The sequence below is a fragment of the Balaenoptera physalus genome (genome assembly GCF_965194825.1).
Source record: "Balaenoptera physalus genome assembly, chromosome: 11".
NCBI lineage: Eukaryota > Metazoa > Chordata > Mammalia > Artiodactyla > Balaenopteridae > Balaenoptera > Balaenoptera physalus.
In genome coordinates this window covers 11,226,330-11,254,209 of record NC_138896.1, presented here as the reverse complement: position 1 = coordinate 11,254,209, position 27,880 = coordinate 11,226,330, and the positions used below count along the sequence as shown (strand labels likewise).

Here is a 27,880-nt window from a genome sequence, read left to right as displayed (position 1 = left end):
GACACGAGTTCGAGCCCTGGTCTGGGAAGATGCCAGATGCTGCAGAGCAACTGAGCCCGTGTGCCACAACTACTGAGCCTGTGCTCTAGAGCCCGCCAGCCACAACTACTGAAGCCCGTGCGCCTACAGCCCGTGCTCGGCAAAGAGAAGGCATTGCAATGAGAAGCCCGTGCACCATAAGGAAGAGTAGCCCCTGCTCCCTGTAGCTAGAGAAAGCCTGCGCGCAGCAAGAAAGACCCAACGCAGCCAAAAATAAATAAATAAATAAATTTATTAAAAAAAAAAAAGAAAACCCTTAAATCTCCACCAAAATAACTACTAGAACTAATCAATGAATTCAGTAAAGTTTCAGGATACAGGATTAATATGAGTTAGCTATTTTAGTAGTTCCACAGTCTAATTTTCCAGGAGCAAGTATTTATTGGTAGTTTAATTATTTTTGCCTGGTCCCAGCATTGTTCAGCTCAAAACCAGGAAATTATGCTTTATCCCAGAATTGTTTAGCACAGTCATGGAAGAATATGTTAGTTTTGGTTCTGTTGGGTTTGCAAATTTTGCTTGTATTACAGTTTAAACATGCAGAGAAAATACAGTTTCAATATTTTGCCTCTAACTGATCTGCTCTTCTGGGTGAGCCAACTAATTGGGGAAATAACAACAAAGTCAGTGATGTAGTCATTTAATACTCAGTTGTTTAATACCCCTTAGCTAATACTCAGAGTCTTGGTAAAAATGCCCATTTTCTCCCCAGTTTTTCACACTTCCACTCTTCTCCCCAGCTCCTCTCTAAGATTGTGCCTGGGTGTATAAAGGAAGGGATGTGACTTGTGTGTCTTCTCAGTGGAGGGAAAAGGGGCCCTTCAGGGTCTTCTGGCTCCTGGGGTCTCTAGAACAATGGCCTTTGGCCACCTGCTTGCTGTCTGCCATGTTGGCTCTTAGGACTGAGGCTGATGTGCAGGATGGCACCTATCTGGTCCCCTCACTTGGTTCAGGCCTGGTGGGTCTCTCTGGGTGACTTGATCTCCTCTCAGCATTACCCACTTGCAACACTTGTAACCCTGATTGCTCATGCTGTTCCCCAGGGTAGGTGGTCTATACCCTGTGTGTTAGTCCGTTCCGGCTGCTATTACAAAATACCACAGGCTGGGTGGCCTATAAACAGCAGAAGTTTATTCCTCACCGTTCTGGAGGCCAGAAGTCTAAGATCAGCATGCCAGGATGGTTGGGTTCTGGTGAAGGTCCTCTTCCGGGTGGCAGACTGCCTACTTCTTGCTGTGTCTTCACAAGGTGGAAGAGGTGAGGGGTCTCTGCAGGGTCTCTTGTATAAGGAACTAACCCCGTTTATGGTGGTTCCACCATCATGACCTAAGCACCTCCCAAAGACCCATCACATTGGGCATCGGGATTTCAACATATGAATTTTAGGGAGACACAAACATTCAGACCAAAGTACCCTGCCATAGGGCCCCCCCGATTAGGCCCACTGGCTTCAGTCTAAGCTTCTCTACTGTGGAAATAAACGAAGACCAACCTAATGAGAAAAGCAAAGCCTATTTATTTTGAGCTTGCTGTAGCAAAGGGAGTCAGCCACCATCACTTGCATTTTGGCAGACCCAAAGGCAGGCAGAGGAGGGAGAAAACTTTAGAGTGGGAAAAAGGGAAGGCAGGGAAGGTGTGCCCTGATTGGAGGCTGTTGGCCTGGGGAAGCTGTAGACAGGCTAACTAGAGGCAGGGTATCCTATGTGACTGATTGGGGTGTGGCTGCATTTGACTTTTTCTGATTGGTCCTAAGATGGAAGTGGGGACAAAGATTAGGAAAGATGACAGTTATTAATCAAGTCCTGGCCATTTGGGGCTGATTATTACAGAAGTTATTGTTTAGCTTCCTGGATTCTCACTAGGGATAGCAATCTGGCTTCTTACAAAACTGACTTAGAGTGGGCTGCCTGCCTAGACTGATTACTGTAGATAAGGAGTTGGCTTTCTGGGCAGATTGTTACAGATTGTAGGTCAGGGCTCTATTTTTAAACATGGCCTAGCTATTTCCTGTTTGTATATTCCATCTCTCACTACCATATAGGGTCTGACCTAATCTCCTAGAAGTGCAAATTAGACTCTGTCTCCAACTCCACGCTATCCTCCTAACCATGCTGGGCTCCTCTGTGATGTCTCAGTGCCTCCTGAGTGTTTGCATCAACTCCTTTTGGATATTCCTAAATCAATCCCTCCCCCAACTCTTCATCCTCTCATCATCTCCTGGGACAGGAAGGGCAGGGCTGATCTGCCTTGCCTGTGGCATCTCCTCCTCTCCAGGAGCAGCAAGCAAGTTGTATCTCCAGGGGAATAACTTTTCTACCTGCAGGAGAACACCAAGATTCTGGGTGCTTCTGGTTGGTGCTTAGCAGGTCAAAGGAGGAGATAAAGGAATTCCGATGGGTCTCAGAAAAAATAGTCTTTTTGCAAGACTATTGTCTTACTTCAAAAAAGTTTTTTTTTTTTTGAATATCAAAAGCTGAATATCAACTCTTTCTTTCTATTTGCATACTCTATGTAACACCCACAGACCTCTGGGCAGATGACCCTGGAACCAATTAGGAGGAAGGACCTATACTTGCAAGCCCAAAGAGAAAATTACATTAATACTTTTTCAAAATATGGCTCTCATTATAGAAGATACTCTTCATTGTGTTTGAATAGAATTCTTTTGTCCTGCTTTTCTTCAACTGGCTTTCTTTAGGGGAACAGAGGTTAATAGGGAGAAATGAAGCTATTTTTTGTGCCCTGTTTAGAAATGATCTCTTCCTCTTCATTTTAAGTGCTGGAGTATAAAGTCTCTTTTATCCTCTCAGTACAGGGCTCCATCTTCTCAAAAGGGTCTCCACTGGCTTTTCTATTTCTTCACCATAATTTGAGCTCCCCACCCCGTCTTGCTTGAATCTTAATGGGAAATAGATCGGCAGCCCATCACTCTTCTAAGGATCTTGTTCGTAGGGCTCCTCACCTACCTCCTCCTTTACTGCAAACTCTCCTTAAAGTTTGTGTGTGCATGTGTGCGTGTAATAATAGGCCCTCTATCCCTTCCTTGTCTTGATCGCTCTTACAGACTGTGTGTAATAATAATTTTATATCTGACTTTGGCTGTTACTTCATTCCCTCTAGTTCTAACCCATTATTTTACATTTTCAGAGGCTCATTATGACTCATTGGGCAGCCAAAGAAACATAATGAGTCCAAGATGATTGCACATGGCGGTGCTCCACAAATAGATATTAAACAGCTCATGAAATCTATAAATGTCCTTACTATCCTGGGTGCATTATAAAGCTATGAATCAATAATTCAGCCAAGTTTTTTTTTTATCCTCTCTTTAAAATCTGGCTTTCTGGATGTTTTTCCTCCTGGAAATGGAAGCTGTGTACATATTGGGAAAAGAAAGCTAGAGGCAGGGAAGAAGAGCAAGAAAGATGATGAAGACGAATACAAAGAAAAAAAAGAGGAAAACATAAATTATTTTAATAGTTTAAGCCCTCACAGCTTCTTGACCGCTGTCCACGTAAGGAATAAAAAATAGTAGGCACGACACAGGCACTCAAAAAGTATTTGTTGAATGAGCAAATAAGCTTTATGACTATTTTCCATTGCGTTTACACATTGGTCTTGATAATTACCTTTGCTGAATATTTATCCTGTGCCTGCAATAGTACACGCATCCATTCATTAATTGTTCAATATGAGGAAGGAACTGGTATTACCCCCGTCAGCTGGGTGATAAAACCAGAAGCCACTGATGGAAGAGCGATATTCACGCTGAATGTTTGATAAAAGCTAATGATCAGAGGGAATTCATTAGAGCATGGAAAACAAATGAAGAGTGAATTGAATTTGGATCCCCCTTGAGGATTTCCTTTATTGACAAATGATTCCATCATCTACCAACTCGCCAAACCCAAAACCCTGGGCATCATTCTAGACTCACCACCATACACAATTCCTCACCAAATTCTCTCTGTTCCTCAACAGTTCTCATATATGCCCCTTCCTGCCTCACCACCAAGGACAAATTCCACATTGTCATTAATTCTTGCCTTAGTCGTTGAATGAAACTGCCAACCAGTCTTCCTGCTTTCTTCCACGCTGCTCACCAGAGTAATCTTCTGAGATACGAACCTGATCATGTTATCTTCTGCTTAAAAACCTTTCAGTGATTTCCCGTTGTCTCCAGGATAGATTCCAAACTCATTAACTGAACATACAGAGTCCTTCATGATCTCGCCCATCCCTCCCCCTCCAGCCTCATCATTTACCATCTCCTCTCCTTACCAGTTCTTCCCTACGGTCATCTCGAACATTATACCTTCCACAGGACGCTCTCATGTCTCTGAACACCCACATTTGCTCTCTGAAATGATCTCTCCCTTCTCATCATTGCCTTAGTTGGAAGTTCCTTACCTGCAAGATATCTTTCAAGCCTTAGCTTTGTTTGCCTCTGGGACACTTTACTGTTCTCCTGTCCTGCCCCTTCCTTCTTGTCATCTCCTTATTCCCCTGACTACCTCGGATGTACACACATCTCAAAAGTGGGCTTCATGTCTGTATCAGCCAGTGTCCCAGCAGGAAACAGATGGCACCCTCTGATCGGTCTACACTAAAGGAGAGTTTATTTACAAGGGACTAATTATGAACTTGTGGGTGGAGTTCAGTGGAACCACAGGAACTGGTGTAGAAATCTGGGGCTAGCAGCAGCAGAGCTGTCACCAGGGAGAAGATGAGGTAGAGAGTAGGTCAGTGGAGGATGAGCAGTGGCTTTCTATTCAGCTATCCTCCCCGCGAGGGAAATAAACGCCCCTGAACTCCCTTCCTCTCCGTCTGATCTCCTGGAGTGCTCCCCCATTGATGGAAGCCAATGAGAGCCTTGTTGCTGTGGTCCGTGTGGGCCAGCCTCTCAGGGAAGAGAAAAAAGGTGGTAGAGAGGAAGAAAGACTTCTCTTCTACCCTCTTAAGTTCTGTAACTGGGTCTGAGAATTAAACCGACAAAAGACAGATTAAGAGGAGAAAAGCAACACATTTTATTTGATGTTAATATGGTTACATGACACAGAAGCCTTCATAGAAAAGAAGATCCAAAGAAGTAGACAGGCCTGAGAGCTTACATACCATTTCCACAAAGAACGATAAATTGTAGAGATGTGACAAGACAAAGGAGAAAGGGGTTTGGGCTAGGAGCAGTAAATTACGGGAAAGTGCCTAGGAAACATATGGGGGAAACTAATGGAAGATAAAGGCTATTTTAGGAAGTTTGTTTTACAGATTCATCTCAGGGTCAACTCCCCATCTTGGCTGTAGGAATATTCACCTCTTTCTGGTACAGGGAGGGTACCCTTCCCATGGAAAATTTGTGTCCTGCTTTCAAGCAGAAGGGGGGGAGGTAGGAGAGCCCTTCCTGCATCTGCTGTTTCCCAAGTGCTTTCAGTTCAAAACAAAATGCCAAAGTGACATATTTTGCGGTGGCATGTTCTGGTCTTCTTCGGTGGATCGGAAGGTACACAGTGCCTTGCTTCTGTGCCCCACAGCTTCCCATGCACACCTCTGGGAGCCCATGCCTCTGGCTGAGTTCCAGTTAACTGCTTAACTCTCTAGGGAATCTGTCTGCTACTTGTTAGGGGGGCGGGACTTTCATCTTTTTATCCCAATGCCTCCCGTAATGACCAGCCTGTAATATGTACTCAGTAAGTATTCTCCGAAATGAAGTAATATTTTGAGTGTATACCGGGCCAGAATTGTTAGAAACCTTAGAGATAATTTTAATAAGAAGCAAATTCAGAGCCAGATCCTAGTCCTCCTGATTCCCAGTCTTCCTCTCCTACTTATTTTTTTTTAAATTTATTTATTTTTATTTATTTATTATTTTTGGCTGTGTAGGGTCTTCATTGCTGCACGTGGGCTTTCTCTAGTTGCGGTGAGTGGGGGCTACTCTTCGTTGCAGTGCGCGGGCTTCTCACTGCGGTGGCTTCTCTTGTTGCAGAGCACAGGCTCTAGAGTGCGTGGGCTTCAGTAGATGCGGCGCGTGGGCTCAGTAGTTGTGGCTCGTGGGCTCTAGAGCGCAGGCTCAGTAGTTGTGGCGCATGGGCTTAGTTGCTCCGCGGCATGTGGGATCTTCCTGGACTAGGGCTCGAACCCGTGTCCCCTGCATTGGCAGGTGGATTCTTAACCACTGTGCCACCAGGGAAGCCCGTCTCCTACTTAATTTTAACTGCAGCCTCAGGTTATTCATCGGAAGGAGAAATCACACGAGCTTCCCATAAATCCAAGAGTCTTATATTTTGGCAACAAGAGAGAGACAGCGAGAAGGGTTGGATCCGCCTGCTTTGAGCCCTTTGCCAAAAGCAATCTCTGAGCTCTCTGGATAAGCAACACTTTCAAACCTAACAAAGTGCCAGGAGCTGAAGTCATGAAACGAATCACGGGGCTCGGGAATAACACAGTTACACAAACTACCTCTGGTGGTTGGTGGTGAGGTGGCTTCGCTTTAACATCCTATTAGCACATGATCTTTAGTTTCCAAAGCCTTTCTTGGTTCCAAACCTACAGGTGGTGATGGTGGGTGGGAGGAGGTTGAGTAAGATGTTTCCGAGTTGGGAGGCAAAGCTGTTGGTGCCTCCTCTCTGGATGATTCAGCGACGGGCTGCTGCTGTGTTTTTCCCAGGAAAAGCCAGCATTACTGTGGAAGTGATTGCATGCCAGGAGCAGAAGACCGGAGCGTTCATTAGACCCGATTGGCATCATCTGTTTATTTATCTGCCCTCCGGGAACTCTGTGCTCTTTGGGGGCAGAGGTCACATCTTTGTCTAGTCAAGCATCTAATGCGTAGTCGGCCCCCCGGCCCCCCCAAAAGAATGAGGAAAGTTTATTGGATCTGAGGACGTGGATTTAGTGTTAAGGGGCTAGATCCTAAGACCTGGCATTCTTCTTAGCACTCATCTGTCCCCTCGCCTGTCTAACAGAAGTGGTTCTATCACTGTCACCTGGCTGATGTGATGATCCAGGAAGATCATGTGCTTGGAACTCCATGTGACATGAACTGTAAAGGTCAGATATAGCTAAATTGTCCAAAAGCCGTCAGCTAGTAGTATGACTTTGGACAAGTTAAACCACCTATATGAACTTCGGTATTAAAATAAGAAGACTGGAAACTATGACCTATAAGGTCCTTTTCTTCTTTGAAATTCTTTTAAACTTCCCTGCTGTCAAACACCTCAACTGTCTTCTTTGGCAAGGCAGAAGCCATTCCACGAAGCTCCCACTGAAAAAGATAAAGGGAGAAATTGGCGGAGTTATGATCATAACCAGTTTTGCTACTGCCAAAAGAAAAACAGCACTGAATTTTTTAGTTTCTCAGAGGACATGCAATGTTTGAAAGTCATCTTCCTTCTTGTATTTTCCACAAAGAAAAAGAAAAGTGGAAGAGCCATCACATTCTGTGCATAACTTTTCTACTTATAGATAGAATTTGTAATGCATTTTTTTTCTTTTCTGGAGGTGTAAGGGAGAATTCCCATAGCTGGAGGCATGTGTAAGTCAGGGGACTGTGGGAGAATGCAAGTGTGATTGTGGGGCTACGCTTAATTCATTAAAATGTGTGGTTTATGAAAATTGTTTTGCCAAAAATGAGCTTTGTGGGAAGAAGAAGGCAGCAGGGATATGGATGGGGGTTGGGGGGAGGGAGGAGTAAGAAGTGCCAAGAGAGAAAGGAGTCTTATTTGTTGCTAAATGTTGAATCCCACATAAGAATGTGTCGTGAGCTAATTCCAGGAAGTTATAATGCAATTTGGGGGAGTGTAAATCTATTAGGCACAGATATTATGTGTTGACATTATTATTGTCCTATTTTTATGCTAATCGTGAATATTCTCCAATGACTTAAGAAAGTTTGAGGAACGTTCTTCTGAGTTAGCCTCCCTTCTCATTTTTTACCTCTTATCAAATCAAATGGCAGTAATATACGGACATTGTGCTTTTTTTCCTTTCTGTCTATACTGTGAATTATTTCAGAAGCCAACTATATTCGTGAGGGTAACACTAGCAGCTGTAACAAATAAACCCAAATGTTAGTGACTTAACACAACAGGAGTCTATTTCTCATTTACAGAACAGTCCAGTGCAGGTGTGTCTGGTGGGCACACAACTTTCGCAATGAGATAACTCAAGAATTAAGGAGCCTGACATCTTTGTGGCTTTGCTGTCTCATAGGAACTTAGTATACAGCCATGGAAAGAAAAAATGAGGGTGGAGAAGCTACACCTTCTTCTTGATTGCTGTGGCTCAGAGTGACAAATACTAATTCTACCTATATTCTATTGGCCCAGCCCAGATGCAAGAGGGTGCTGGAAATAGTCTCTGATGGGATAGTTTTTGCCCAGCAGCAGCATTTTACTAGGGAAGGAGGAGCATGAATTTTGACAAACAGCCATTGCTGTTCTGCCCACTTATCTTCATCACTCTTGGCCTCTAAGAAAAATGGCAGCACTTCCTTGTCCATTGAGTGTAACTCTAAAGTCCTTCAAAGCAGAGCCCTAGTTCATCTCCTCTGTGAAGTGCATGATTCTGAGGGAAGATCCCACACAAGCACTACCAGCCTCACTACACATCTGCCTCCAGGCTTTCCCCTGATCCGCCTCCACCTCTGTTTGGAATCCACTTCCTTTCAGGTACCAGCGCCCAGCCCCACTGGTTTCTTCTTACATTCTTTATGCCTTTGCTTGTTTTTACCCCAGGGGTCTCCTCTCTGAGAGATATTTCTTTGAAAAGCTTTGTCTCTATCAAAGGCATTCCAAGAATTGACAAACCAATGGGGAGATAACTTTTCTTTAAGAAACTCTTGACAGTCAGAGACCTCAAACATACCAAGGACATCCCTTAATGTGCCTGTACTACCGGTCACCAAAGGGTTTCTCTTCCTCACTCATAAGTCAGAGGAAAACTATTCATAATAGCCTCAAACTGTAAACAACCTAAATGTCCATTAAATGGACAGTAGAATGAATAAATATATTGCGATGTATTTGTAGAACGGAATACTATATAGCAATGAAAAGAAATGAACTCCTGTTATACACACATACATGAAAAACTTTCAAATATAATGTCAAGTAGCCAGACCTGAAAGAATATATAATGTATAATTCTATTCATATGTGGCCCAAATGCAAATAAAATGAACCTATGGTGTTATAAGTCAAGAGTGGTTACCTTTGGAGAGAAGAGGAGTGGTGGTAATTGACGGGAACCTGCCGGGGATTTCTCGGGTGCGGATATTGTTCTGTTCATTGACCTGGGTGGTACTTACACAGGTGTGTTCATTTTGTGAAAGCTCATTGAGCTGTAAACTTATGATCTGTGTGCTTTTCTGTATGTATGCAATAGTTCATTTGAAAGGTTTTCAAAGTCTATCGGAAGAAAAGAAAAAAAACACTGCTCTTCTTCCAACTACCTGTTTCAACCCCCAAAGTAGGGCAAGACACAGTAGCTGTATAGATGCTTAGGTGAGATTACAAAGCAGCTGGACAAAGAAACAGGACTTGGAAACGCCCACACATTCAAAGACCCAGATGGCTCCAACATATTAAACGCAAAAGGTCATCTAGGCTAGTGATCCAATGCACGGAAGGAATAGTTTCTGAATACATCCAGAGGGGTTCATCTCAGAATTATCAGGTTGGGAGAACAGAATGAGGTCACGAAGTCAGAAGAACCGTAATGCAATTCTGTTCTTCTAGCAACGGTCCCACCTTGGTCTCCCTCTTTCCTGCCAGTCTCCACGGTTAAGTCTCATGGGAAGTGGTTTTACTCACAGGACACGTGGCTTTCCATACCGGGTGGCTCAAACTTAGGTTTCCCTAGAGGTGGGATGGATTGATTGGATATATTTGGAACTCTACTGTTTTTATAATATGCAGTAGCTGAGAACTCTATTCCAGAGCCCTGGAACTTCAATCTTCATAACATAAAGGGAATTGGACCTCCCCAATCAGAGTAGAAGAATAATTATTCCATCTCCTTCATATTTTTCTCGTCGAATCCCTGAAATCTTAGGAGGTCTCTAACTGAGACTTCCTAAATTCATTTCCTCTAAGTATTCCACAGCAGCTAGAACGATTATTGATGCTGAGAATTTTCTCTGATGGAGATACAACTGCTCCTCTGTCAGAGTCCAGCAGAAGCTAACCTCAGTGCCATGTTTTCCTTAGCTTTGGCGGTTGAGAGAATGCTGACAGGAGGGCAAGCAGGGGAAGTTCCAAACATGTCACCTTGAGCGTAACTTAGAAAAAGCACAGGCTTTGGAGTCAGACAGATCTAGGTTCAAATACAATGTCCAAAAATCACCAGAGGCTTGACCATGATCAAATTGCTTAATTTCACTTAGATTCAGTTTCTTCGATTATAAAATAGTGTTTATTTTAAAGAGATGCTGTATGTGAAACATAAAACAGGCTATGTAAAGTTCCTAGTACAATGACTGACCGAAAGCAATAATAATGATTGATAATAACACTTAACTAGCACTTGTTATGTACCAGGCATTGTTGTAAGTGGTGTGTGTACGTTGACTCATTTAATTGTCACAACAATCCTATGAGATAGGTCCTGTTAATATTACGAATTTATAAAGGAGCCAAAGCACAGGGAAGTGTATAACTTGCCCCAAATGGCAGAGCAAGGACGCCGACCGAGGCAGCCAGGCACAGGGCCCATGTTTGCTCTTTTCCACAACACCAAACCGGTTTCTTGCCCCTAAAGTGGAGCAATAAAATATGGATTACTTGCTTAAAGAAACTCTTCTCTTCTCCCCTTTCTCACAAATCTTAATGGCATATCTAATTTTTACAGTTAGAAAGAGAGAAATTAAGGACATCCCTTTATGTTTTCCCCCTGGATCTTGTTTTCACCTCTTCAGTGAAAAGTTTTAGAGAATAGGACTGCTTTGGTAAGCTCCCCTGTCATCCACAAGCACACACTGAGCGCCTATGGCATGCCAAGCACTGTGCTGGGTGATGGGGAAACAGAGGGGTGAGTCAGGCTCTTCCCTCCTTACCCCTCCTCCTCCTCGCCATGGAAGCTCAGAGGAGCAAAGACCAGAGAATAAGCCCTCAGACTATGGATGGGCCATCGCTCATGCAGCTCTGCCTCCTCAGTCCACTTCCAGAGAGGTCTGTGTGAATCCCTGACCGAACCCAGCTCCGACTTACGCCAAGAGAGCCTTCCTTCTCCAGCCTGGATCGGCTTTGCTGGTTTGCTCTCGAAACAGCAAGCACACTGTTTCTACCCCTAGACGCACTTGCCAGCAGGAGCTCATGGCCTTCCAGAAATTGCTTTGCTTTTATATAGCAGCTTTTCATTTTAACTCCCTTCCCTTCCCCCCCCCATCAAAAATTAACTAAAACACCATGGCAAGCGCAGAATTCACTCACCCTGGCAAGAAAGGAAAGAGAAAGGAGAAGAAAAGAGAAAAGCACATTTCATTGTTTGCCACACCTGGGGTGGCCGAGTCCTCAAGAGTTTGGCTGAGGCTGGAATTCAAGACAATCCCTCCTCCAATGCAAACACTCCTGCTGAGGGTGGCCATGCCTCACCGGGCCTCCCTCGGGTCTGCGGGTTGTGGGGAAAGGCCAGGCCCTGAAGGGCATCCTGAGCACAGCTTGAGTAACTGACTGCATACACAAGGCGCACCCTGTTGCTGCCCACGGCCCCCTTCTCCCTCATGCCACCTGTCTCCCTCCCAGGCAGCTTCTCCTTCTCTTGACAAACCTAAGAAGCATCCTGTCTAGGATTAGAACTTGAATGAATACCCAGGTCCCAGTCCACTGGGAAGAGGCCATTAGGCCTTGACAGGTGAAAGGAACCATAAGATCTGGGATCTGGAGAGCTTGCCCTACGCCTCTCTTCCTGTTTCTCCCTCCCCTCTCCCAACCCCCCCAAGCTCTGATATGAGTGGTGTGTGCCAAGATGGGATCAGCCACAGGACTTCGGAGCATTTGCCTGCAGTTCTTCTGGTCCAGTCTTTTGTTTTCACATGTTTCCAGGCTTGGGCCAAGACCGACAGTGGTCACAACAAGCCCAAACTCTGCTTCGTGATGTGCGGGAACTTTCCTGGGGGATGTGTCACGTTGAAACCAATGTTGATGTTTCTCCTCAACTAGATGCTCTTGGAGATTACACAAAGGGGAGGAAGGACAAGCTTGAGGAACTGGCGTTCTCCCAGTTTGCACCATTTTCTTCCCTGTTTGTGTGGCGTCCATGGCTGCCTGATCTGCGGAGAAGCAGGAGTTATTCTCAAGGCTCAAAGGGCCAGGAGGGAGGAGAGAGTTGACAGCCTCAGCAGGGGAGCACGTGGGGGTTTTGTACAGCTTTCCTGAGCTACAGGATTGATTTTCTGCTGGAGTCCCCAGGTATCAATGAACCTACAGTCCTCCTTCCAGGAATTATCAGACTCTGGGGAGACAATAAGAAAGGAACTGAAACTATTTTTGAAAAGTTTTCCGAAGTCTGTGAACGCCGTATAAGGCCCCCATTGGCTTTCATTTTTGCTGGGCTAAAGGGACGGGGGAAACACGAGGTGATTATATGGTTGGAAGCTTTGGCCAAGGCCTACGTTACTCTGAATTAAGACATAGGAAGCAGAATTTCCCCCAGGGCCCTGGGGCTGACTTTGAGTTAAGATTTCACAGAAGACTCTGTAGAGTGGGAAAACAGTTGCCTATTATGCTTGTGCAACAGAACGATAGACTCTTTCACTCTAAGAATTTTTATGGGATGATCTAGGAAGCCTGAACTTAAAAGAGATGAGAAACCATCTGAGCTGAGGGGAAACTGGGTTGATTCTGGGCCTCAGAACAAACATTGCCTCCCATGCCTTGTCTTGTGTCTTACTTAGGTTAGATTCCCCAGAAGCGAACACTGAGTGATTTGTTTAAGGAATGTCCCCAGGAAAATCTGGTAGAAGGTTTGGGAAGTCAGCCCCAGAAAGGAAGGATGCTGGGTAAGTGTGCAATATGGTGCAAAGCCCCAGGGAGGGAAGTGGTGAGGTGTGACAGAGACTCTCTCCAGCGTCTCCCTGTGGCCTCCACTGTGCTCCTGATTAGGGCCCGGGGAAGTATTTATAGCCTCCTCCCATTCATCATCCACTGGTTAAGGGCTGTCATCCCTGGAAGGATGCAGATTACCATTATTACTTTTTTTAAGCTGGCAAAGTAGTTCCAGAACCCTGAGGGTAGCCCTCTGACAAAGAGACATAGGTGCTGCTTGACACACCTGGAGCTGGTGTGCAGGCAAATGAGAAAAGTTTCCCGGGGAATGTGGGCAAGCACTGACCACATCAGCTATATCTCATCTGGACCCAATAGCCTTAGGCTGGCAGGTCATCACAGAGTAGATACAATCATCTGTAAAAGAAGCTCTGCTGGAGCAATCCATGGGGGAGCAAGGACGGAAGGACCTAGGTGGTCACTGGTGATTCATGAGTGCCCCAGACCCTGCCACTGACCCCAGGGTTACTGTCAACCTGTGGTCCCTTGGGGGCATGCCATTTGTCTCAGCTTGTTCTGGTTCCCATGCCCCTGCTTGACTGCATGGAGGTGGGGGTCATGGGGGTGATGGTGCATTAGCTGGAGGACAGCCATGTGCATCTCTGTTTTCTCCTCTGTTACCCACGTCGGCAAAGAATGCATCAGGCAGATGCTAAAGAACCAGCATATCTTTCTAAATTTCCTGGCCATCCCTCAGCCTGGAGCTCCTACAGCAAAGTAGGGACCACCTGCTCACACCACCCAGAGGTGTGACTTGAGCTCGCCATCATTAGCAGCGGAGCCCAGCACCGCACAGACTTCCGAAGGCGTGACCCTCACCTCTTACCCACAAGACAGAGCTTCTCAAAGCCTGAAGCTCAGCCGTTGGCCTCTCAAGTGTGGCCTGCCTCGCGGTGGCCTGCCGGCCTGCAGAGAAACAGAAATCAGACACAAAGGCAGCTCTGGGATCAGTTTTACCTCGTCCTGAAGCCTTGGGAGACCAGAATGGAGTCAGGGAACTGAAGCAATGACCCGAAGCAGAAAAACCCAGACTCCTGGTTTTGTGCAGGTACAAATCCCGCTGGTTAAGCCACACCACCGCCGGCCTCCAGATCCTTGTCGAGCCTCTGCCTCAGACTAAAAATAATCGCTCGTATATAAACAAACGTAAATGTATTTTTAACCTGCCTCAGAAAACCACCTTCCTGTTGGGTTTCAGGGCACTCTCGCCACGTCAACTGGCAGATCACAAAAGCAACTGCAACCGCTTGGAACTTTCCACCACAGACGGGCGATGGTGACCCCAGGTGACATCTGACTGCATTGCCAAAGTGACTTTGGGTTGAGAGATTAGAATCTCTAACTGCTTTGTGGTTTCAGAAGGCAAGGGGGGCCAGAACCTAAGAGAGTGGTGAGAGCCTAAAAATTCAGGGTGAATCGCCCCAGGAAGAGCCACTCGTCTTGAGGGTCATTCGTGTGGCTTCCTGAGGAAAGTTTTCTCAGCGAGAGCACGATACCGTTGAAATGTTGGGCTGTGGAAACACAGGAAGCCCGTCCCTCAGCCGGGCAGCTCACTGGTGGCTGCTTCCAGATGGGGTGGCGTTTTAGCCCTCAGGGCAGGTGGAGAGCAAAGAGAAACTGGCCAGCTGACACCGATCTGGAAGAATGTGACATTATAAAAACTGTATTTTCTTTTAAAGGTGTGTACTCGGCAGATGAGCCCTAAGTCACAGCTTATATCTAATAAAATAACACTGTGTTCCTGCCAGGGTAGTCTTTTTCTAGCTCACTAATCAGACATCGGACACCTCTTCCCGCTCCTTGGCACTCACCATCATTCCATGAAAGGAGGAGATGGGGTCAAATAGGAATTGCATTGAGGGGACATTGTATGCTTTTGAGTGTGGTCCACACCCCCAGGAAGCAAAGATAGGAATCATTGGGAAAATTTGTGGACAAAGAAGCAGCGATATGTGCCCAAGGTCAGTGGCTGGGTAAGTGGCAGAGGCATTTGCTGGGCACCAAAGTTAAGGTCGTTTGACTCTTAGGTGCTGCTTTGGTGATGACCTAATGCTTCCTGTTCTGGTGAAACGGTGGAAGCTAGTCCAATGGAATAAGCACGAAGCCCCCTCAGGAGAGCAGAGCCTGAACTGCCAACCCCAAGTCCATTCACAGCCTCCCACCTCTGCCATTGGAATGGTTTGGGAGTCTCCTTCACTTTGGCCTTCAGCCCCGGACAGTGTAATTTCTCTGGGTGGAAAGAGGAATTCCTCTCATGGTGCCGACATCACCCCCTTTCTTCTCACCCCGAGGAGAGAGCAGAGAGGGGACAAAAGTGAGCCTGCCCAGGGACGGAGTTTTGAGACATGAGGTAATGTTGGTTCCCCATCCATGGCAGGAACCAGAGGGAGCCTGGCAGGGGCCCTGAGGGAGAAGAGGGCCAGCTTGGAGATTTTCTTTATGTTTGGCCTGGAGGAGTTCCAACCTTAAACTCAAATGAAAACTTTAGAAATGTTATATTACCAAAGTGTGCATGTGTGTATGTTTGGGGGGGTAAAGATGGGGGTAGAGGGATTCGAGGGGAAGGAAGGTAGCCCACAGTGCAGCTCAACTCAACACCTAAACCTCACCTGCAGCATTCAGACCCTTATGACCCCCACCAAGAGGACAGAGCCTTACTACCCCAATTCTCGGATTTTGTGTTTCAATCATACATCGGTCCAGGGATGTGACTGGTACATCTGGGTCCCAGTCGTCCACTTGACACTAACATGGTTGCTTACCTCCCTTAAATCTCCTCACCTCTCTGACCCTCAGCTTCTTCAGTCATCAACTAGAGGTCTGAAGCAGGCAGCAGGCATCTTTCCATTCAGAGAGTGCGGTTCGGGCACAGTCAGTGGCACGTGATTTTTAAGTATCAGCCTCCTGTGCTTCCAAGATGGATTTGAAAAATGGGAAATGTTAAGTGGCTCAATGCATTTCATTTTCTGTCTTTTTCAAAAGACCTTTCCTATTTCAGACACTGCCTGTGTGGTGAGTATGTGTGTGTGAAAGCATATGTTTGCAAAACGGATGAAACATTTGCGTATAATAGCATTTTCACAGCAGTGAGTATAAACCGGGAGAAACTTATCTTCTGCACGTGATTAGGAGTGGCTTTTCGTGGGTGTCTGTGAAATGACAGATTGTGCAATTTTTAGAAAAAAAAAAAGTTTATAGGAAAAAACCCTACACAGGCAATAATATTTTGACCTTGAGGGGAAAAAATATGCTCGTTTGTTTATAGAAAATAAACTCCCCTCCAAAGTTTACGTTCAAAAGAACCTTGGTTGGCTGCTCATAAATAAATTGCGAACAGAATTGTTGATTACTGAGGTTAATGTTCTTTTACTAAAGTGAAAATATTGTATGTAATTAGATTAAGAAGAGATTTCAGAAGAAAGGGTGACGATTTGAGTAATCACAGAGTCAATGCAGGCACATTTTGATTTTATTAGCCAGCTATTAGAGCCGTCTTTGGCATTTATGTGTGACGCGCAGGGTAAGGATGTAGCTGTTGAGAGTCATTTGTGTCTGCTGTCTGGACTAATTGAGCGACAATAATAAAACGCTGTTTTTAGATCAACAATGGGTGGCGGAGCTCCATCGGTCCCTGCAGGGAGCGTGTTTCTGCCGTTCAAAGAGCAACGAGCTGAGCTTGTAGGCCACAGTCATTTCACAGAGCAAAGTCAAGTCGTTTAAATCAACTAAATTGAAGGCAGTTTTGAAATGGAAATCAGCGATCCCAGTTTGGAGCTGCCTCGTTGTCAGTGGGAAGATCCTCTTCCAAGTCTTGTGCAAAGGGAGGAGGCCCCTGAGTGACATTAGCAATACGAGGGAATCAAATGCCGCATGTCACGTGGGTTGTGTAGCGTGTGGGCACTGAGTGGGCTGACATGGAAATATCACCATAAACCCAGCTGCCCACTTCCACGCCCTCCCTCCTTTGCAGAAACTGGGTGGACCCACGACAGACGGACAGTCTGAAGGTCCCACGAAGGGCTTAAGTCGGTGACTGTCACTGTCCCACCCAGTGGGAAGGCATTTCTCCTCGGGACCATGAGCTTCACCTACCTTCTCTCTGCCCCTCAAATGCGCTCCTTCCTTCCTTCTCCCTCCGTGCCCTTTAGACTGAAGACTGTCTAGGTGTGAACCTCTACTCTGTGTAGAGATTAAGATCTCTGGTTACAGACTAAGAGCAGAAAGGAACTCACAGGTTGGTCTTCTTAAAAGGTCACCTCACCTTAACGCAGGCTCACACAACCTCCAGGCTTTTGTAGACGCCAAGGGGTGGCTGGGAGGGTTTTCACACCTCTCTCTTTTCAGCCGTTGGCCTTCCCCAAGCCAACTCAGACAACCACACGTTCCAGGGAGAAGCAGTGTGTTTGCCAGGTCAACACAGCTTCAAGATAGGTTTGCTACACCCCACAAGCTAAACCGCATCCATCCCCGTCCACCATTATAAAATTTTCTTGCCACCGCTGAGTTTTAAGAAGTTGGGTAGAGTCCACTCACATTTTCATTCAACAACCCTTACTGGAGCACCTTCTGGACACCAGGTCCTGTGCTGGTTGCTGAGGAGACATCCTCTCATAAGACCAACCCATGGAAGCTGAGGTCTCGTGGGGAGATAGACATGCAGACAAGCATAATACAATAGAATGTTGCCCTGGTGAGGCACGTGCAGGAGGCCATGAGTGGCTTCCTCTGTGTCTTAGCTCATGCCGCTGCGACAAAACACCAAAGACTGAGTGGCTTAAACAACAGACATTTATTTCTCAGAGTTCTAAAGGATGCAAATCCAAGAGAAAGGGCCGGGCAGATTCAGTTCTCAGTGACATCCAGCTTCTAGATTCTTCCCACTCATGTGACAGAGGAAGGAAACTCTGGTGTCTCTTCCTCTTTTTATAAAGGCACTAATCCCATCATGGGAGCTCCATCTTCATGACCTCATCTAAACCTAATCACCTCCCAAAGGTCCACCTCCAAATACCATCACGTTGGGGGTTAGGGCTCCAGCATATGAACATGGGGGGACACAAACATTCAGCCCATCACTCCCTGCCAGTGTACCTAGGTCCAGAGCAGCCAGTTCTCTTTTAGGGCTTCTCCTTGGGCCACAGCCCTGACTTTCTAGTCATCTGTGTTTCCCACCCTCCACACCACCATTTCTGTCCATTTCTCTGATCCAAACCACTGGGACAGATTAAAACTACTCTTCAGCTGACCCCTCTGAGTCCTGCCCCACGGGTACATCGCCCAGGTCAGACTGCCTGAAAGTCTTCAGCACCTACTCTTCTAAGTGTCTCTTCCTGACTTTTCCCCCATCTTGGACACATTATAGTACTTTTTTCAAAAAATATCAGTGATGGCTAATTTTATGTGTTAACTTGTCTCGGTTATGTTGCCCCGTTGTTTGGTTAAACTCCAGTCTAGATGTTGCTGTGAAAGCTTTTTTTTTTTTTTTTTTAGATGTGATTAACATTTAAATCAGTGGACCTTGAGAAAAGCAGATCACCCTTCATGATGTGGGTGGACTCAAAGGACAAAGCATTGAGCCAAAGAGGATCATTCTCAAGCCTTAAAATCTAATGGAATTTACTGTTAGGTTTCAAGCTTTCTTGGGACACATGACACTTTTTCCTTCTGATTTCTCCCTTTTGGAATGGGAAGGTCTGTCTTTCGACTGTCCCACCATCATGTTTTGGAAGCAGGTAACTTGTGGTCTGGTTTCATAGGTTCTCATACAGAGAGGAATTTTGCCCCAGAGTGAATCATACTCTGACTTTCACCCATACCTTATTTAGATGAGATTTAGGACTTAGAGTTGTTGCTGGAATAAGTTAAGAATTTCGGAGCTATTGGGATAAGATGAATGTATTTTGCATGTGAGAAGGACGTAAATTTGGGGGGACCAGAGGGTGGGCCATTATGGGTTAAAATGTGTCCCCCAGAATTCATGTGTTAAAGCCCTAATCTCACAATGTGGCTGTATTTGGAAATAGGGTCATTGCAGATACAACTAGTTAAGATGAGGTCCTACTGAAGTAGAGTGACCCCCTAATCCAATATGACTTCTGTCCTGATTAAAAGGGGTGACCTGGACATAGACACACACGCACCAGAGAACATCATGTGAAGACTGGAGCTACGCTGTCACAATCCAAGGAACTACTTGAAGCTAACAGAGAGTCATGGGACCGGTTCTTCCCCAGGGCCTTCAGAGGGAGCTTGGCTCCCCCAACACCTCAGTGTCAGCATTCTAATTTCCAGAACTGTGAGACAGTAAATTTCTGTTGTTTTACGTCATTTGTTTGTAGTACTTTGTTACAGCAACCCTACCAAACTAATAGTGTCCCTTCCTTGTCACCTCTGCACTGCACACCCCACTGGATCCTCACCTGGAAGCCCAGCATGTCACAGATGGGGGACAAGGAGGTCCTGCCTCTCAGCCCCCTGCCTCTTGGCCTCCCTGGCCTCTCCATCCTGCCACGAGCACAGATATCCACACGCACAGGATGTAGCCACGTTGGGACTGCTCTGGCCTCACGCCTCACAGCACTCTTAATAATTAAGCCAAACATCGTGAAGTGGAGTAAGCACATTAGAATCTGAAATGTGGGAATCCCGTTCCTACTGAAACACCCATTAGTGTAAAAAAAAAAAATGAAAGGAGAGAACACAGCCTCAAAAGTTATGTCTTTACTGAAAATGCTGGGAACATGAGGTCTCGGTTACTCAAAAAGACCCACGTGCTTCTTAACTAGCTCTGACCAGAAAAACCTAATTTATTTCTTTCTTCAAATGAATGCCTCTGCTGGATTAGAAATATGGAATAGAATAAGAAACAGCAGTTTAGGAGTTGAGAACCTGGGTTCAAATTCTGACTGGGTTTCTAACCAGCTCTGTGATCTTAGATAAATGACTCATTCAGCGCTTGAGCAACTTCTTTCTCATCCATAAGTGAAAGCAAAAATGCCTAACTCAAGGGCTTCCCTGGTGGTGCAGTGGTTGAGAATCTCCCTGCCAATGCAGGGGACACGGGTTCGAGCCCTGGTTTGGGAAGATCCCACATGCCGCGGAGCAACTAGGCCCGTGAGCCACAATTACTGAGCCTGTGTGTCTGGAGCGTGTGCTCCGCAAGAGAGGCCACGATAGTGAGAGGCCCGCACACCGTGATGAAGAGTGGCCTCCACTTGCCACAACTAGAGAAAGCCCTCACACAGAAACGAAGACCCAACACAGCCATAAAATAAAAATAAATAAATAAGCAAATATGGTTAAGTAAAAACAAAAAACAAACAAAAAAAAACCATTAAAAAAAAAATGCCTAACTCAAGAGACAGACTTTCCTTTAAGTCACTTATTTTCTCGGGCCTCTGACTCCTGGAAGGGAGGGAGCATTTTAGCATAAAAAACTCAAGTCATGAAGTGAGAAGCCATTGTTATCAGCATGAGGAAGGTCTGCCATATAGATGTTCCACCAGGAAGAATGTGAAAAACTTAAGACGGCAGGGAGCCCCCACAGGTCCCCAGGTTGGGGCCGGGGATGCCTATCAGCTCCCTAGAGAGCATCCATGTTTTGTAGGGCCCAGAGCTTAGTCAATTTGGCGGGGGGAGGCTTTTTGAGGGAGTAGAAATCCTATATACAAATACAAAGGTAGAAACAGGGCCTTGAAAGAGGCTTGATGAATCCAACCATGTCCATTTGGGACACCGGGAGTAGAGCCCAGAGCTTGGGCAGTGCAGAGAGAGAAGGGAAAAAGGAGGGAGAGTAAAATAACAAAAAGGATTCTAGAACACCCAACTAAAGCTGATTCAGTATGGCTGGAGCGTCAGTATTCATCGATTCAGGTGTTTGTAACTGACTACTAGCAAGATCAAATTCTTTTTTTTTTCATTGTTGTTCTGTTTTCTTTTTCCTGTTAACTAGCTGGCCCCAAGTGCCTGCTCAGATCTGAAAATATTTTGTCTATCTATTTTTTTTCTTAAAGTGATACTAAGGATGAACTTCGTGTCATAACACTCCCACAGGCAGTCAGGGCCCAGCTTTGGACCACGTGTGGATTGTCCCCGCTGGTCCTACTGAGCCTGTCCGCATGAAGCCTGGAGACAGCTGCTACCGCAGAGGAAGGAGACATCACCGAGAACTTGACCTGCAAGGAAACCCGGGTGTAGGAAGGAAGGAGCGGGTCAGACGTTCAATCAGCACGTATTTACTGGAACATGCAAAGTCCACAGTCACTTCTCTGAAGCCCTGGAGGCCAGATAGGTTTCAGAATTCAGAATGTTTCAGATTTTAGCAAGGCACTATGGTGCATAAACCAAATGTTTGATAACATCCCAGAGGGATCTGAGGCAACACCCTGGGAATCAAACACATCAATATTTCCACAGTCCTGTACCAGCAAAATACATGAATATTCACACTAAGTGGGATAAATGGAGCCTTATAGCACTTCACACCAAAGCAGTTATAAAAATCTTTCTGTTTTCAGAGACTTCTGGATTTTAGATTTATGGATACAGGACTGTGGACTTAGGCCGGGTGCCAGGCGGTGTTCGAAGTGCATTGAGGACCGCAGACCAGGTGCCTGCAGGAGCTGGGGGTTCCAGATGGGGACGGGTCCCTCTCTGGGCCACATCAGATACAGATATAAGCCCCATGGGGAGAAGGCAGGATTTTAAAGGGAAGAAAACAAAACAAAACAATAGAAACAGTGTGCTTAAAAGTAAGATCTCTGATAGAAAAATCACACGGGGAATAGAGGACACCCCCTCCACCCCCGGCCGCAGTTCTTGTCAACAATAGAAGGCCCAGTGACGAGTCTGGTGTCCTGAAGGCCAAGGGCCTCAGCTGTGGTTGGAGGTGTGAGAGCCCAGCAGACCAGGCAGGACACAGCTGATGCGCCCAACAGAAGCAGAGCCCGATGGGAGGAGACCCACTTCTAGTGGCATGTGTGCAATGTGTGTGTCAGGGTGGGTGTGACAATGGGGCATTGCGGGACAGGGAGTCGGAATATTTTCAGATCTGAAAGGGCCTGCAGGTTCAGTCAGTTAGCAGAAAGTGTGTGTGTGTGTGTGTGTGTGTGTGTGTGTGTGTGTGTGTTTGTGTATTTGCACATATAAACTCTGGGGAGAAAGCTCTTCTTCCATCCACTTAGGTTGAATGGTCAGGGCCTGCAAATTAACTAACAATAGACAGATTAACAGGAGAAAAGACAAGGTTTATTTACACGTGCCTGTGGGAATTCTCAGTAATGAGTACTTGCTGAATACTCAGAGGTAAAGGTTTCTATATCAACGTAACAAAACGGGTGGGGGGCTTCAGTGGGAAAGTATACCAGGTTCTGTTGGGTTTTTCTTGATGCTGATGGGAATGGGCAGTCTGTCTCCTTCCTGGAATTTGCAGGGAATCCCCTTGGAGGGGGGTTGGTGGCAGCTGTATTTTTCGGAAGGCTCTGCTTTAGTCAGATAAGGGAAGTTCAGGTAAGATTTCAAATATTTTCACTCTAAAATAATTTTTATGCCAAAACCATGATGCTATACATATATATATACACACACACACACACATAGATTCATACAAAATATATAAATATATTATTAAAAGAATATATATATATGTATGTAGAAAAAAAGAAAGAAGAGAAAAGAAAAGAGAAAAAGAACAAAATGTTTCTAATAATCAGTCTTGAGCACATTGATTCTCAAGGATGGGTCATAGCATTTCTGCACCTTCCCGGTCCATATTGAATCAGCTTCAGTGGGTGTTCTATATCACTATTTATTGTTATGCTTTAAATCTCCTGTTTTTTCTCTCATTCTCCACTGTTTGCTCTCCTGGAGCTGCAGGATCAGGACAGGGAGAGAGCTGAGGAGGCAGAAGGGCAGCTTGTGTGTTGGGGTGCTTTGCTGAGGGCCTTCTGTTTTCTGATGGGGCGGCCCCAGGCTCTTGGCCAGAGGAAACTGGGCTCCAATATTCGCTGGGATCCTACAGGCTGGGAAACATGGGCATAGACTCCCTGGTGAAGATCCTCCACAAAATCTAAGAACTCTCTACCTCTTCCTACATTGCACAGCTCCCTCTCACTCCTCCATAGAGCTCCCAGAGGTCATTCTGGATTCTTCGAGGAAATAGCTTAGGGAAGTTTATCTCTCCTTTCTCTCATCCTTGGGAATGTAGGGGAGTAAAACTCATCACCCCAAAATGTCTCTTTGTCATGCAGATTATTTCAAGCTGAAAATAATCAAGGCCCCAAAGACTCAGAAAGGAACTTTGACCTTGCCCTTAACTACCTAAAAGAATTTAGATAGAGGGCACATACCCAGAATAGAGCTATCACCAGAGATATCCTCAAAGAATACAGGCTAGGTGTGGTGGGGGGAACTCTAGGAAGGGGCTAAAGATCAGCGTCTACTCCATGTCCCATTGTCTCTGCAGGGTCCAGCACACACTTATTTACCAAACATTTGCTCATCCACCTCCATGTCAGTTGCCTTCCTCCCCTTTGATGTCCCAAACCACTACATCCAACATCCCTTTTTGTCTTCAGCTGAAGATGGTATTTAAGGTGAGGGCTTTGGCCATTTTAGTGAGTAGCTCAGTTCTCCTGGGTCTCTCCCATGTGTACCTGTTACCAAATTTTTGTTTGATTTTCTCCTGTTAATCTGTCTCATGTCAATTTAATTCTTAGACCAGAAGGATAACCTAGAAGGATAGAGGAAAATTTCTTCTTCCCTGTTGACAGGGACAACAGGTGTGGACCATCCCCCAGTGCTTTGTGTCTCATCCCACACCCTTCATCTCATTTCTCAGTGGCCCAGCATTTCGCCCACCACCCACATTGGCCTGCCCCACCCATTCGGGGCTCCCTGCATTTAGCGGGGATTTCACCAGCAAAGGGAAAGACTCTGTCTGCAGACTGATTTGTTACTGAAGAAAAGGTGAAGCCATTTCTGAGGGAGGGTTCCATTTGAGAAGGGAAAAGCAGCCCTGGTCAAACCTGTAGCACGTCTCCTGTTTATCCAGCACAGGGGAAGTGCTTTGAATAGATGTCTTGGCTGACATGAATCCCTTTGCTCTGTGAATAGGGCGATTACTAAACAATGAAGCTATTACATAAGGAGCAAGGAGCTGGCTGGAGCCAACCAATCTTGTCCTCTAGGTTTACAGAGCTATAATTATCCAAAGTTTTAAAACACAATGGTATCTGCTGAAAGGGAACATCTGGGAAGGAACCAAGCTGTCCCGATTAAATGAACTGTGCACATCCCATGGGTTGCATGACTCCACATTAACGGGGTGGTGATTTTTTTCAGTGTCACTCAAGTTAACAAATGTGCTGAAAGGTTTAAGCAGAACAAATGCACGGGGGAGGGGGGAAAATCAGATCAGGAAGAGAGATCTGTTTTATAAGATCAACGACAAATTGGCCGGAGAAAGCATTCTGGGCTGCCGTTGTGAACACTAATCAAGAGAAATAAATGCTTTATGAGGTTTGTCCCATATGAAAATAAAAGCTTTTTCCAGTGGCCGTTTCATTTCAGAATAAACTCTTTGAACCTCCAGGGGCCCCTGTGTGAAAGAGCAGGTGGGGTGCGCCGCGTTAGTGGGGAGGCGTGCGTGGTCCGGTGTTCCGAGGCCGTGCCTGGCAGGGCACAGCGTACTGTTCAGTGGGAATCTGTTGTTACCAGAGATTGCAGCCTTTATCCTAAAAATAGATTTGGCCCAGATGGTAGCATTGGACTCTACTTTGAGAATGAAGGTTACAGTATGTTCTCTTCAGTAATGATTTGTCCCAAAACTCAGTACCGTCCACACGCTTAGGGATCTGGAGCACTTTTTCAAGATCTACAACTTAAATAAAGGTCTCTACCCCACCTAGTCTTTATATTGGGGGCAGTTCTTTCAGGTAAAAAAAAACCTGAAAGAACAGTTGTGAGAACAACAACAAAAACAGACCTGAAGGAATCTCATTCAGCATCTCCTACCTAAGGGAACGTTTCTTGACCCGAGTGAGAGTTCAGCTGGGGTTGGGGGTTGCGGCTGACACACGGGAGCTTGGCTCAGTTCTGAAGGCAGAGCCTGGAAGTGATTTGGGTCATCGCGGGCTGATGATACAGCAGGACTGACAACAGGCATATCAGAAGGCGGGAGATTTCCGGGGTTTTCCCTAGCTGCCCTTTCTGGTCTTTTGCGAAGCCCGCCGCTTACATGGGTCTCCTCTCCACCTCAGTGCCACGTGGGTCCCCTCTTTGGATTGTCTCACCCATAAACACACTAAAACATGCTGACAGGGCACTTGCTAGCTTTCACTTACCCCGTGGGGCAAAAAAGCTTAAGTCTATTTATCAACTTTCCCATAGGTATTTGTATCTTAATTGCTGCAAAAGCAATATCACAGAAACATGCAAAAATTAATAATTAAAACAGTTACCAATTAACCCACTACCCTAATAGTACCTGAGCCAGCCCTGGGCCTATTTGTCCTCTGAGCTATCACCTGCCTTTTCTACACTGCTTTTGATACTTGGTTATTTCTAAGTTCTACTATTAATGTAGATCAACATGTGCAGTACTTTTACCTTGTGTGAAAGATCTCTCTAGAAATCTTGGGCCCTGATGCACAGTGTTATGGACTGAATTACATCCCCCCAAATTCATATGTTGAAGCCCTAACCCCCAATGACTGTATTGGAGATTGGGCCTTTAAGGAGGTAATTAAGGTTAAATGAAGTCATAAATGTGGGGTCTTAATCCGATAAGACCGGGGTCCTTGTAAGAAGAGGAAGGGATGCCAGAGATCTTTCTCTCCATGCAGAAAAGAAAGGCCATTTGAGGACACAGCAAGAAGCTGGCCATCTGCAAACCAAGGAGAGAGGCCTCAGCGGAAACCAACCCTGTCAGCACCTTGATCTTGGACTTCTAACCTCCAAAACTGTGAGAAAATTCTGTTCAGTTACCCAGTCTGGGGCATTTTGTTAAGGCAGGCCCAGCTGACTTATACACACTGTGTTTGAGTTGAAAGGTAAAGAGAAAAGCAGCCTTTGGCATCTAGGAGCTGGCCTGGAACTTATAGTTCTCCTGTTTGAACACAAATAATTTCACAGAACACGAACATTAGACCAGGCCGCTCCATAATCATGTCTGAGCTCAGAAAAATCATGAACATTGTCCAAACCACAAAAATAACCCAACATCTTCCTATCCTGGATAATATGAGTGATTTCTGCTTCTTTACCAGTTTTAGCTTTAGCCTCACCCTATTCTTTCCTCTTTCTAGATGAGGTTTATTCATAGAATTACCTTTACTTCCTGACAGCAAACAATCCAGAGAAAACCTCCACTTCCTTAAATCCACCCCCAAAACATCTAACATTAGCCAAAATCCTAGCATAAGTCCTGTCTGAGACTCTCACCAAGCTTCCCCGTGGTTCCCCACAAGCATTAAACCCAACTTGGTCAAATACAGGTGTGCTGTGTGTTCCTTGTGGTCATTGGCTGGAGGGCATTGACCAAGGTGTGAGCCTTTTTATGGTTTTTAATAAGGACTTAACATTGCTTATTGTTATGACCTGAATATTTGTGTCCCCCCAAAATTCATATTTTGAAGCCCTCATCCCCAATATGATGCTAATTGGAGGTGGGGCCTTTGAGAAGTAATTAGGTTTAGATGAGGTCATGAGGGTGGGACCCTTACGGTGGGATTCATACCCCTATAAGGAGAGGAAGATAGAGAGAGCTCACTCCCTCCATGTGCATGTATCCAGGAAAGGCCATGTGAGGACACAGCAAGAAGGCGGGCATCTATAAGCCAGGAAGAGAGCTTTCACCAGGAACCAAATCTGTCAGCACCTTTATTTTGGATTTTCCAGCCTCCAGAACTGTGAGAAATAAATGTCTGTTGTCCAAGCCATGCAGTCTATGGCATTTTTTTACAGCAACCCAAGCAGACTGATACTTACCAGAGAAGTTGATTCATTTTTCTTGTTTTCAAAAACGTTAGCACAACCTGGCCAGCAATTTGAATGTGAGGATCTTTTAAAATCGATTTGATAGTGTAAAGTGTGTCTTGTTTAAATCTGCATGCTTTATTAGTTTTTAGACTGACCATTTTCCCAGGCATTTTTTTCTACTACTATTTTCCTTTGTCAGCCGGTTGATAGTCAATTATGGAAAAATAATTTTTGTCATCTAGTAAAGGAATTTCAGGAGTCTGGAAGGGAAGAGAGGTATTCGTGGGGTTGTGATAGTGTAAGGATGTCTTTCACTCCTACTTTGGAAATCAGCCCATGGCCTGGACTTTGGGGCCCTCATAACAGAAACAGTATTGCTAACTCCCCCAGACTGTATCAGTTGGGATAATTTTGGCTTAAAGTATAAGTAAACCTTGACCTAAGCAATAAGGTTATTTCTTTCACTTAATAAGAAGTCCGGAGGTAGGGCAGACAGCAGAGCTGGTTGATTCAGCCGCTCAAAACTGTCCTTTGGGATCCAGGTTTCAGTCTCCTGGGTCTGTTACCCCTAGTTTATGTAACTGGTCATGTGGTCGTAGCTGGTATTTAAAACTACCTTCTTCCACTACCCATTCTGTATTTCTTTGGCCTTCAGTAAGTACCTCAGCTTGTTGTGGTTCTTTACCTGGTAGAGTGACCCAAACCATCATGCCAGAATCTGGGCCATTAGTAATCCTTCTTGGGTTGGGTTGTTGTAGTTTTTCATTGACCCTAATCCAAGGGCCTGGTAATACTAAAAGACTCCTTTCTTTGCCTGTTGATTC

The 27,880-nt window shown here is 45.5% G+C and overlaps 2 long non-coding RNA genes across 2 annotated transcripts in view; one reads left to right on the top strand and one right to left on the bottom strand.

Annotated features, from left to right (window-relative positions):
* LOC309638863 overlaps positions 1 to 27,880 on the top strand; it is a 116,135-nt gene that overhangs the window by 54,041 nt on the left and 34,214 nt on the right. Inside the window, exon 2 of the long non-coding RNA XR_014251365.1 lies at positions 25,922 to 26,040. This is a non-coding gene — a long non-coding RNA (uncharacterized lncRNA). The remainder of the gene's footprint in view (positions 1 to 25,921; positions 26,041 to 27,880) is intronic.
* On the bottom strand, positions 280 to 15,426 carry LOC309638860. Its single transcript, XR_014251362.1, has 2 exons — positions 13,906 to 15,426; positions 280 to 12,304 (listed from the first exon to the last, which is right to left on the bottom strand). It is a non-coding gene; the product is annotated as an uncharacterized lncRNA (long non-coding RNA).